This window comes from Psittacula echo (assembly GCF_963264785.1).
Source record: "Psittacula echo genome assembly, chromosome: 3".
NCBI lineage: Eukaryota > Metazoa > Chordata > Aves > Psittaciformes > Psittacidae > Psittacula > Psittacula echo.
In genome coordinates, this window is record NC_137736.1 from 106,148,892 (window position 1) to 106,162,471 (window position 13,580).

Consider the following 13,580-nt stretch of genomic DNA (forward strand, 5'->3'; position numbering starts at 1 on the left):
GCTGCTTTCCTCAGACTGTCTCAAAAGTAATCTGAATACTTAAGGAATTAAAACAAAAGAGCTGGCCAAAGGAAAAGTAAAGCATATTTACATTGACAGTGCTAAGGTTTTATTACTAAGATGCACGGACTTTGACAGCAAATATCCCATGAGTGCTGTGCAAACTGACAAAGAAAAGCCTCAGAAAGGTTTACTGGAGTTTGATTTAGTACAATAAACTCCAACATAATTGTTCAAACATAAGGGTATTTTAAATTTGAATGTACCTGAATCACATTAGGAGAAGACAAAGGAACATGTCCTGGTGGGAAGATCACTAATGATTACGAAAACTAGAGCAGGCTACTATAAATATGTCCCAGGTTAGAAAAGGCCAAGAATCTTTAAAGAACATTACAGGAAAAATATATTCAAGAGACAAGACAGAGTTGTACCAAATGGAATTTAAAGGTGCCCTAGAAAGTAAGTCTTTCTGTAATAAGCAAGCAAGGCTAATAAAAATCTAGGGCACAGGAAGGATTAGCTCAGCAGCAGGATACATAGCAAATAGAATGGCAAATTAGTTCTGTCTTACCAAAATGAAAGTGGAAAAAATAAAGATTTCAGAGCTTAATGTTTCTTTTTCCTGCATCTAATTTTTAATTCTGTGAAGAGAAATCACACTGCAGCTTTATCGGAAGCTTTAATTTAAATCAATCCTTTACACATTGCCCTTTTGAGATGATTTCTATCAGATCCATGGGACACACTTTCTGGAAAGTTTTGCTGTAAACAGAGTAACTAACTGAGCTGATTCGAGAGCCTTGGGTGCCTGAGGACATCCAGGCGATGTGGGCATCTTTCTTACACAGTTATAGGAAGAAGTGAGGCACATGAGGCTGGGCACCTCCAAGCAGCCAGCTCCATACGCTGCTGCGTAATGCACAGGGAACTGTGTGCCAGGACTGCAGAGTCCGCAGTCCTGACCAACTGCATTAGGCTCAGAATAAAATGGAGTGTGCTCTTTGTTTGGGGTTTTTTAATTAGTAAAAAAGCTGTGAAAAAACCAAAAAGTCCTGGATAAATATTGCCTGGAATGTTAAAAAAACATAGCCCTTCACTCAGACTCCCCAGCCAGCAGTCTTGCAGAGATAAAGTTTCCCCTTTTGGAGAATATTGCTACATCTGCCCATACCTTCTGCTAAAGTCACTGGAGTAATTTTAAGAAGTGTTGTTGACAGATTTCCAGGACTGGTGCCCTTCAAGGTGTGTGTGCAGGGCTATACTGGATACGGGACTTGCCAAGGGGAAGCACCCACTCAGATTACCAGCTCCCACTATTTGAAACTGAAGTCTTCTAAAGCTCTGTACAGATCATTACTAGCACCTACAAATAGGCAGAACTCAGTGGGACTGTTACTATTTTATTTACACGAAGAAAATTAAAAGCAAGTAAAAAAATGACATACTTGTAAAAAATAGTTAAAATTTTGATCCCCCATAAGAAATATTACAGACTCCTTTCTTTTACATTATGTTTTATATAAGGTTTGTCCTATCCTTGAGGACACATATTTGTTGGTGAGACCCTCTCCAAAAGAGTGAAGAATTGCCATGGTGCCAGCTTAAAAACACTATCCCATAACTTAAGCTCCAGTATGGACACTACTCCACCAGGCCAGCAGACTCTTGGCTGCCTTCCACCACCCTGGAGCCATGGCTTCCAGAGCAGCCTCTGGGGCTATCTTGAGGAGCCCATGTTAACACAACTCAGGTGCCTTGGCTGTCATTTGCCTACCTTGCCAATACTTCTTGCATTATGTACTGTTTTGGTTAGATCGTTCTGACTGCTCTTTGGTCAGATGTGCAAGGGTTACCTTCAGTGCCAGGGTCTCAAGTAGTACATTTTTCTCAGAGGGCTCTTTTAGAGAGCAACAACACATGAGTCCTTACCTTCATCTTCTGCAAGAGAGGCAAGAGGAAGTTTTGACTAATCATTGTTATCAGCCTCATGGTCTCCTGGGTGTGCAGTGAAGTTACAAATCCCTAACATTTTCTGTTGTTATAACAGTTATAACTGTGTTGTTAGCATAACATGATAGATTTGGACTGCACGTGTTCCTGCATCCAGTGTAAACATGACATTAATACAAAATGAAAAAGCCCCTCCTTGTTGTCACCAGTGTGGCTCTGAGGATAACCAGCACTTCACTGTCAGTGCAGCTGGGAACAGGGAATGCCGGTGCATAGGAAATCAGATGTTACAGTGGAGCAAAACTGATCTGATGTGAGAATGTAAAGCTATCAGGTCCAGTACTCAGATTCATATAGGTCCAAAGTCAAAACATCAAAGCAGTTAGAAAATTCACAAGCATGTAAGGAAAAATCCTCCAAAACAAATGTGTAAGAAACCTAATTAATGGGCTATCCCATTGAATTAATCAATCTTCATTAGTATTTATCTCAACAAAGTATTTGAGAGAGAAGACAATGTAAGCAGGATCCTTTGCTGCCCTCCCGAGAGTTTTGTGTCTAACAGGCTCAGCATATCAAAGGAGCTTTGTAGGTGTCCTTTGCCAGGCTACCAGTTGGAGCTGAGCCATTGAGGGTGAGTAACTAAGGGCTAAATCCAGCCTAGGTTTAAAAAGGCTCAACAACCATACTAGTGGAAAAACAGCCATTTCCAGTGGGTGAAAAGGCCAGAATCACTATAAAGAGATTGTGCAAATATCCAGCATTTCAGTTTGGCAGTTCAGTGGCAAGGGAAAAAAAAAAAAAAGCTTCAATGTTATTTGGGATTAATTTTTTCTGGCCAGAATGTGAAACCAAAACAGTGGGGTTTGTATAAATTCAAATGTTGCATTTATCTTTCAGGTACTTTTAATGAATGATGGATTTCATTATTGCTTGGAAGACTGATGAGAGAGGTTTGCCATTGGCTGTATCCCAAGAAATGACTCTAATACTGAAGTAATTTTCATAAAATAAAATCAAGCTCATGATGGAGATGAAGGAAATCTTCTTCCTCATATCTGTACTCCACAACACAATGGTTAAGCCTTGTGTCTGGAATATGTCCCATCTCCGCAGACAGAAAGAAAAATAGAACAGGTAGAATGATATGCTCCTTCCGTGCTTAACCTAATGCTCTGTTGAATAGAAGACACGATAGCGGCTCTTCTTCCTGTCATCAGCTTTATAACATACAGACCTCCCAATATTTCTCCCTTGAAAGGCTTAATGCCCAACTGCATTTCAGCAAGTGAAACAGATGCAGAAAATGGCACTTATGTATTCTCCATTCAACTGAAAACTCCCTGAGGACAGGCTGAGGTATGACTTATATTGGTGCAACATCCAAGCAGCTCCGGAAAAACTGGTAGGTAGTCAGGAGGCAGGCGGAGAGGTAGGAAGAAAGAAGGAATTCATCCCATTTAATAACAATGCTCAAAACTGAGTGATGTCATTCAGAAAAGATAGGCAGGATTCACACATAACTATGTGTGAGGACCTGGAAAAATAACTTGGTAAAAGATGCCATGATACAGTTCTGAGGATGGGCAAGATGCTGCTGCTGCCCAAACAGACGAAGAAGGAAAGTAGTGATGAAGACTTGGTGAAAGAGCTTGAACAGGGCTCTGAGCAACCTGACCCAGTTGAAGATGTCCTGCTCATTGCAGGGGAGTGGGACTAGATGATCTTTGAAGGTCCCTTCTAACCCAAAGTATTCTATGATTCTATGCAAGGCTCTGCTTTAGTTGCAGGAAGCTTCAGTCAACAGCTAGATATCCCTGAGGAGACATTGACAGGGATACAGGTCAAGATTTTACATGTGACCAGGAATAATTGTGGGATGGGGAGGCAGAGCTGAGGTTTGCCTTAGAGTATATCTCCTCTGGGAACTGCAAACTACCTGAGAGATACTAATTCATTAGAAATGCTGATTAATTAAACCTCTGGGTACTTTTTAACCATAGGTAAGTAATAGTAGATTTACTGCATAAATGGGTCAAACCAGGTGAGGAACATCATAGGACCTCATAGGACCCTCATAGGAATTCAACTGCAGCTAGGAAATAAATATAGGGAGTTTGGAGTTACCTCCGCAAAACAACATGTCTCTTGTCCCTGACAACTTACATGCTTGCTTATATTCTGAGGTCCAAATATACATACAGTATCTTCATGAACACTTTCCAGTTCTTTACAATATGCACCGGGCACAGATGCTCTGTGGCATTTGTTATTAAAACCTCTCCTTCAGACTAGCTTTTCTGTATCCAGTGCTTTCCAAATATTAAAGAATAAAGACTGACCTGCAAGTGGTGCTTAGTCACTGTTGTGCTTTATTCAGAGTTCCCTGGGGCAAGGACTTAATGCTATCATTGGAAAGAGAAACATATACATTGGGGATTCTCTTGTGCCTATAAATATTTCAGACAATACTTGTAGAAGCAATAACTGACTCACACTGCAGCTGGTGGTCAAAATGATCTACAGTGTTCATTTAAGAGAAAGGTGTTTTAAGATTGCTGTTTCAATCGTGCTAGTTATCAGGTAATTCTGCCCTATAGTACTCTTTAGGTTAAAGTTTAGAAGCACTCAGATATCCCCTGTGACTGTACTTTAACAAGTTTTATATTAAGCCATATATTTTTCCTTAACCTGGTTAGCATCATATTTAAAGCTGTATTTGAACATGTTACTAGGTAAATGGGAGATACAATCAGCTTTTCATTAGACAAAGTATACGAACATTTTAAAAAGCTAAACTAACAAAACATACTGCACAAGCATGTGTTTCTGCCAAGGTAATTTCTATTAGACAAATTAAATGCATATGTTCATTCTCTCCTTCTTCTGTACATGCTTAAAATCCAGGCGGATTTCCAGAATAGCATGAAAAGCCATGTGTTAGATGTGTCCCACAACTTCTTCCACACATGCTGTTCTCCTGCTACCTGTAGCTATGTACTTACCTCTGCACTGACGTTTGTTACACGACCCATTCTGACGCCTGGGAGTTTGTTTTAGATTCACCCTGACGTAAGAAAATATGTAGTTTTGCCCCGTTTCACTTCTAAACTGAAGGATCAGTCCTCTGTCAAAAATGAGGATCAGGACAGAGGTAAAACCTTAGGACACCTAGAGGCTGAGTAATCTCTCTTCAAACTTTAAAACTCTGTGCAAGTTTCCTTTGTAACTTATACTCCACGTGGTTATTAAAAACGCATGAAAAGCACAGCAAACCAGCAAGCCGACTATTACTACAGAAGATGCCAGGGTTTCCTTCTTGTTTCACAAAAATCCAACCCTTTCATTCAGACTGCAGGAGACAATTATGTAAGGCACTGCAGTGCAAGTGAAAGCGGCATTAGTCTTGTCCCTGGTGAAGCAGGGTCCAGCACACTGTAAATAAAACGCGCATCGCTCCCTTTTCCGCCACCCCGGGATGCGCTCACAGCACCGACGCCAGCGAGAAGCAGCAGCATCTGAGTCTCGGCTCACTAACCCTTTCCCTAGGGGGTAAAAAGAGGCAAAAGTACCGTCTCGTCCTTGCACCAAGGGCGGTGAAAACACTTGGAGCAGCATTTACCCATCCTGGCAGGACCGCCACCAGCCTCGCCCGGAGCCGGAGGGTGAGCCCCGGGCGATGCCACTGCCAAAAGGGATGTGTCCCCCCGCCGTCCCCTTGGCTCCCTGCTGCCTCTCGGGGCTCCGGGGTGCCGGGGCAGGGGAAAGGAGAGGGGATCTCCGTATGCTGAGGCAGCTCAGGGAGTGTGAAGCAGCAGAGCAATCGCTGGTTTCGGCCTCCGCGGCGGGCTGCCCGCTCCGCTCCCTCCCCTCCTCCCTCCCTGCCTGCGCACCGATGCTCCAGCCTCTCCCGAAAAAGGGGGTCCTGTCGCTCTGGCTGGCAAGCGCTCTCCCAGTGCAGTGCACGTCCGGCAGCGCCATCGCAGGGCCGTGTCGGGCCGAGGGACGGCCGGGAAAAGCTTCGAAACTTCGCAGCGAAAACCCCAAACGCGCTGAAATCCGAGCGCGAGCCTGAGCTCTACGAGGGAGGCGGCTCTGGCCGACACTCATCTTCATGCCGCACTCACAGCTATTGATCACTCTAGACGCCGTCTTCCTCAACCACTTGGACGGTGCCTTTAACCCGAACGTCTCTTGTCTCGCTGCTCGCCCGTACACATCTCAAATGCACGCCGGGGCTGCCAACGGACATTGCGGCCCCTGTGGCCCTGGAAGGCGGCTCTGCCGCTTCGGAACCCTCCCTGGCTGCCATGTGGGGTCTGCGCTGGACAGAGCCGCTCTGTGGCTCTGCGCGGTTCCGCTGGCTCATCCCGGGGGCAAGCGCACCGTTGCGCAGCCCCGCGGAGCGGAACGGGCGAGGGTGCGGGTCGGGACGCGGGGAAGAGAACTCGGTGCGAGCCATCTCCCAGGGGTTTTCAGGTTGGGACCCTCCAGCCTGCGACACCGGCTGCCGCCTCGTCTGCAGGCCGTCAGGGGTGGCCCCCCGCTCCCGGGTGGCTCTCAGCCAGGCCACTCGCTCTCATCTCTCCACAAAGACTTTCCCTAAGTCGCCTATTTAAATACCAAGGAAGATCACTGACCTCTGGACCTCGGTGACTACCGGCGGTTACAAAAGCGCAGACCTCTGCAATGTACCCAGAGACTTCAAGACTTGGGGATTTTTTTGGCCACGTGAATATACATCATATAACCTAACCCTGATCCTAATCCTAACCCTAACCTTAACCCTAACCATAGCCATAACCCTCATCTTAACCTGCGTATACACATACATGCGGTGTGAATGTCTACTCTGTCTGAGTGTGCTCACTAGGAATACATTTCCTTCATTGGACCTGGAGCATGAAGCTAGGGCAGCCTCACTTCTACTGGGCTGTTGCTTCTGGCATGGTGTATTTCCCCCTAACAACTTACATTAAAGACAATGCTGGAAAAAAGGCAAGCCAGTTCAATTACTTACACCTAAGGTGGTATTTGTGCTGCTAATGCCTACACTGGTTAATCCTTTAAAGTGTTATTTCCTGAAAGCCAAAGCATTAAAAAACATACAGAAGAACTACATTGCCCTTAATGATGAACAGCTCTGCCTTCTGGTATGAAAGATGTAATGCTCAGATCATTGCTGCTCTGGACTGGCATTTTTTATTTAATTGCATTTTCTATGGTGACTGGGGATGCACAAAGTGCATTGGAAAATAGTAGGAACCAAGAGGAAGCTCCAGCAAAACTTTATTTTAAATCATATATAAATGTTCGAGTAATTTCCCAGTTTGTGTCAGCTTCTTATTCTCTGCTCTCCCTCAGTCCTTCCAGGACTTTAAATAAAGTTTCAGAATATCACAGACAGGTAACTAAAAAAGCCCCAAAACTCAAACCAACCAAACAGCAAAACAAGTCAAAGAATAACTCCAAACTAAACCAAATTAAACATCTCACTCAACATACATGTGTTTTAATATGTGTGTTCAACATCTAACTTTTCTTTACAGTGTGTGACAATCTGGTTGGCTGCTGAACAGCTACAGAGTGGAGTTAAAAAAGAGACTTCCAGCTATGGTGAAATCATTTCCTTCTCACTGTAGAAATGCCTCTTTTGCCACATAACCCAAAGTCCATGATTTAAATCTTTTACAGTCCAAAACCTGACTTAATGGCCATAGAAAAATAATTATTACTATATCTCCATTTGTAGAAAAAAATTGCCACAGCCATTTCTCTGAGCTGGCCATTAGAACTATAGTATTTAGCTCAACGTGGCTGACTATCATACAAGAAAAATAAAACCCTGTCATTACTCCTTTTGTAATGATGTTAAAGTGAAGCACCATCTTCTTCAGTCACTCCGATAATAATGGTAGATTTGCTGTTTGTATGTGGTGATAAATCTAAGGTAGAGATTAGTCTATGCACCACTTTAGTACCACTTAAGCACTGAATTGGAAGATAATTTTTTTAAGTGGAACTTTAATTAAGCAGAAGTCATGTGTTGTCCTTCTGGCAAAGGTGAATTAGGCCGTCAGAAGCTGAGTTTGTTTGGGATGTAGCAATGATAAGGGATAAGGACAGGATGGCGGGAGCTGCCAGCTCTGGTCAGTTTAGGTCCTTTTAGAGAAAGTGAGCCCAAACTCATTCAGTTTAAATTAAGCCTCTTCTTGAAGGTCAATGTGTGTAGCACTAAGGTGAGAAAAGACCCAAGCTGGGAAAGCAACAGGAAAATGGAAACTATTTTCAAGAGCAGTTCCTCTGTCAAATGCGCAAAAAAGGAAGATGAAGAAAGAATTCATGAGGTGTCTCTGTGACTGGAGCATGCTCCAGGTTGGAGGTAGGTTACTATGTGGAGGACTTTCAACACTCACCTGAAGATATCGATGGATACCTATTGGATTATGAATATAGAAATGGAAATAAGCGTAATTGAGACAGGAGTTAAAAGCTTAGCAAAGCAGGCATGTCATGGCAGACGACAACCCTTGTACCCAAATTCTGTGAGAACTGGCACCTCAAACAGCAGGTTCAGGTCAGTTTAAATTATCAACTCTTATTTTAAAATGCTAGAGTCAACTGCATGTGACACTTGGATCAAATACTGAAAGGAAATGTATATTAAAACAAAGGAAAGTGCCAAACACAACAAGGCACCAAAGGCAGACAGATCCACTCCCATGCGGACTGCTGCCTTTGTACACCAGACCGTTGATATTTTTAGATGAGGGTAATATGGAACTCCCATTTATTGGGGACCAGCTCCATCATGCCAACCACAATATGGTTCATTAGGCTGGGAAAGACAGGGAGTCATTGAAGAAGTGTTAATCAGGAAGGAATCATTTGGCTGAAGATGGCAAGGTGTGGCAAGGTGTTGAAGCAAATGGAACTACTGGGTTCATTGGAGATAATGAATGGAGCTGTTTGAAGATCAGTCCTTGAGACAAACTGTGTTCACTTATGACCCTGGTCAAAAATTAGAGGAGTGCTAGAGATGCTGGATGCACTGTCCATCAAGGGGAGAGTCAAAACACCATGCTTATCAAGCTAGATATTTAGGGCTATAGTAGTGGTCATGAGAAAAAACATATAATACTGTGAAGTCCATGGTCACAATCATAGAGACAAATAACAGGAATCTCAAGTAGAAGATGAAGACTCATCAGCTGGAAATAACAGCAAGAGTATTGATTATTCAATCATAGGATAACTAAGAATTATGTCTCTGGTACAGCTCTGAATAAAGCAAATACAACCTTAGGCTGTAAGAAAGACTAGAAGGGAAGTTGAAAGGCTTTATGGAAAGCTCCAGAGACCTCACCTTGAACTTCATGGTTCTGGTCACGTGTGTTTTGGGGATATCAGTTTTGACACAGAGAATATATAGCCTATACCACTGGAGGGATGCCATGTAAGTACATACCAGCTTCTACCTACGAAATCAGTAAAGTTGAAAAATTATCACATTCTATGATCAGGCAGGAGAGCACACAGAGATGGACAAGTACTTCAAAGTCAGAAATGGTATTTACAAAACATAGAAGAGTGTGAACTTCGAAATACTTTATTCTTTCAGTCACAAGAGGTTCTGAAACAGTCCTCTGGTAGAAACAGGGGAAAAGATAACTTTTAAGCTGAATTTTGATCATTTTAGGATTTGGTTGTTGGCAATAGGAAGGAACCGGATTTGGTGACCCAGGATGAACTTTGCTAGCCTCACATTCCTATCCATGCAATGCTGCTTGTCCCTGCACTGTCACCAATATGTTGCTACGCATCTTGCTGATGGTCTACACCAAAATGCGAGTGTGTTTCTGCCAAATTGCTTTACATGGAGCTCTATCCAGCAGATCTGATTCACATTGCCCTTCAAGGCAGAAAGAAGAGGTCTGGTAAGACAGAGACCAGGACCTGGGAAAACCTGTGCTGTTAACTAAAAACCACCTTACATGTAAAGTAACAAGAAAAGGTGTTCCTTTCCATAACAAGGAAAGGTGTTCCTTGCTATGTACAGGATTAGCTACAGGGATAAGAAGAACAATAGCTGCTAAAATTAGCTTTTTAAACATCAGAATAGTAGCAAACAACAAATGACTTAACAGGGTATGTTTCACAAGGTATTGAATTCTCTGACATTTATTGACTTCAGTGGAAACGCAATGTAGTAAGCAACTCACAGGGGAAAACTTCTGGGTAATTAGAGCCCAAGGAGGACATCTATATTTTCTTAGATGTCCACAAGGAGTTGCTTAGTCTACAAACAACCTATTCTAATGGTAAAGAGGCAACATGGGCAGTAAATTTTCCTACAGTGACAGAATCAATGCCTTCTCCCATGATAGGCATAACACAATTCCTATTTGCTGTCCAAGAAATCCCAATATTTTGCATCTATCTGAACTAAACTGGGAGAGGTGGGGTTTAATGAACCATTTTTTATCATTTACTAAGGTCTCCCAATGGAGCTTTTTTTTTTTTAATTCTATACTGGTCTTTATGTATCAGTCCATAGAGTCTGTTATGTAGAAGGTAAACAATAAATCAGGGTTCTAAACGTATATTCTAGCATATATAAAGCAGTTTTGAATTCTTTACCATTAGTATCTGATGTTTCCCCATTTTATGGAGGTTGGCTACTCTTTCTAGGAGAGACATAGTGTTTTCCTTGGATCAGAGTGCTGGTCTGCAAAGGTTTGGCAAGTGTGAAGACTGAGATCCATAGATGAAGACAGGAAAATGAAAAACAGAGCCAAAGTCTTCAGAAAGCTCTGTGAGATAATGGTAGTAACAATGTACTATGTGTGTTGCTGAGCAAGAGAATCCTTAAGTGAACTGCATATTATTCATCCTTTATGAAACACTGAAAATGGTTGTTGAGAGGCATAGCATGCAAAGTATGTCAAACAAATACTTAAGCTGGATAGATAACAGTTTGAGGCCAAGAGCAGCAAAAGACAGTACAGGGAACCTCAAGGGACACAAATCTGTTTGCAAGAGGACTGCCAGCTCTTGAAATAAAGTGATAGGACAGTATCAGTGGTTATGGTAACAAACATAGGAAACTAGGAGAAAGCTGAAAAAGACAGCCGTTAGAAGGGAGGATGAAGAAGATTGAACACCACACTGTAGGGATATGGAGAGAGATAATGGGGAGAGAAGACTGAGGTGGGGCATACCACATGTTGAAACACTACTTCACCTGGAAGAAACCAAAGCATGGATTCAAAGAAGAGATGAAACAGGGGGGAAAGGAAAATCGTTTCAAAGAGGGCGTTTCAAAGGACAAAGGGCTATGCAGTGGAGAAGGAATACAAGGAACAGGAGACTGCAGGAATGAGGAGATAAGGAGATGTGTGACATTCGAATTCAGATGACCTGGTGCATAACTGAGACATTGCAACTTCTGTGATGTCTCAGCTCTAGAGGGTGACGGACAAGTCAGGCTATTGGCAACTGCCGCCTCCTGGCATTCTCTGCAGTCAACAGCAAGAGGTGATTGTGACATCGGCATTAAGCACCTCAAAAGGATGATGTGAGGAGAAGCCTGGTTGGTGGCATTCAGCAAGGGCCAGGGTTTTGTCTAAGGCAGTGACGAGGTAGGGTGGAAAAAGCTATTCCAGTAATGCATTTTGAACAGGAGGCTCAGAGTGATAGAATGCGTGCCATGAATTATCATTCATGACCAAGATGGGACAGGAATCACATCCAGCACTGCCTATGTGATTACCACAACCTATTTCTTCGCACGTACTGTTTTCAAACACTGCTAATTGTACTTTGTGTGGCAGAACATGCAGGTGGACTTCCTCAGAATTTTGACACCTACAAGACAGGTCGAGTATACTGTTAGAATTGCAGACAGCTAGGGAGACTGAATTTCTTTTTCAGTAAGCCAAGCATAGGTCTCAAAGTCTGCAATCCGTTGATAAAGGTATTATTGGTACTGTTGAGTTTTCAGTTCCAAAAGAAGCGTAACTTGGAAACAGTCTCAACTAGTCCTAAATTCTCTTTCCAAGTTTTGCTTATTGGAAGTGCTATTCATGTATTTCTGTGGGCACTTGGAACCAATAAAATGAATGTTGCTGTCAAAGGAGGTTATTTCATCCTCCCCTCTCCTTGTCACTTGTTTTGTCCCTGTTTCCTTCCTTATGGTCATTACGAGTGTTTGGGCAATAAGTTAATACTAAACCAGGGGGAAAGTGGCAAATTTGGGGAGATACAACCTCCCTAGCGCAGGGCCAGCTGCCTTGGGCCAAATGCAATTGTGGAGTTTGCGTGGCAGCCTCCACACTCTGCTGCCAGCTGGGAGGAAAGTCCTGTCATGAGCCCCTAACCCTTGAATCCTGTCAGACAAAAACCCACAGTGGCCCAAGGAAATAAGAAAAGTAAATACCTTCACTATTACATTTCATCTTCCTTGCTGGAGATGCATTACAAATTTTCCCTGATGCAGCTCTGCTCTCCGCACTGCTCTTCAGACATACACGTATAATACATTACTTTCCAGGTTGGGTCTTTTGGTTTTGTTCTTACCCAACATGAAAAAAAAAAAAAAAATCAGAAAATGTAATATAGTGATTTGGGGGTTTCTGAAGATACGAGCAGTCAGACATGTGTTTTAGCTTGATGATTCAGCTGGAGCTGAAGGTCATGCCAGAGTGGCAATTTCTCCTAGGTTTACAGTAAACTTTCACATTTTGTGCGCTACTCAGTACCATGAGGTTTTAATGATGCTCAGGCAACTTCTATGGAAGCAAACCTTTTTTAACATAGTTTTTGAATTATACAATTACATTATTTTCTATCTGGATGAATAGAATGTTTACTCTAGAATTTCACAAATTAACATGGACTACATGCTCTCTGTTTCTCAAGTGAGAAAGCCCAGCCAGCTGACTCCATGTTTAATTCAGTTCTCATATGAAAAGAACGTGAGGATCTAAACAGAATTCCTTCAGATTTTTGTTATTTTTGCTGGTGTAGCCTTACATTTATTTTTATGTCAGTAGCTTGTAAGGCCTTGGATTAAAATGCACTAGAGAACAATACTTTATTACCGTGTTTTCTAGTTCTTGATGTCTGGAAAGGTACAAAGTAAGCATTTGCAGTGAATTCCAAATTACGTAGCTCATGCTGGCAAGGAATTTGCGTTTCCCTGTAAGAAACGTCATTTATGCATCAAGATCAGAAGGGACTAAAACAAATGCATGTTTCCAGTGAACTCCTTACCTGCCCTCTACCCAGGAATACATCCCTTGCAGGGCTATTCCTGAATTTCAAACCTCTGAGTAGCTGGAAGCAGATGGCCATTTTCTTAAATCAACTTTGCAGAGAAATGTTTCCTTCTTCTCCCAACAAACAGGGAATCTCCAATCTCCTCTCTTCCACTTCTGAGTTATTCTGGCCCAAAGCCAATGACAGCTTGAAGCTGCTGTATTTTGAGGCCAAGCAGAGCAAGGGACAAGTGCTGATACCCTGCTGCAGCAATGTTAGTGGCAAAAAATTCCAGCAGCTTCACATGGACCAAGGTTTCTCCTATGGGGAAAATTCCTAGTGCTCTGCTGAGAGGAATAGCACATAAT

The 13,580-nt window shown here is 42.7% G+C and overlaps 1 protein-coding gene across 1 annotated transcript in view; it reads right to left on the minus strand.

The window, feature by feature from the left end:
- The window catches only part of MTUS2 (microtubule associated scaffold protein 2), a gene marked incomplete at both ends in the record, with an annotated part of 177,383 nt that overhangs the window by 27,040 nt on the left and 136,763 nt on the right, over nucleotides 1-13,580 (minus strand). The window lies entirely within an intron of this gene.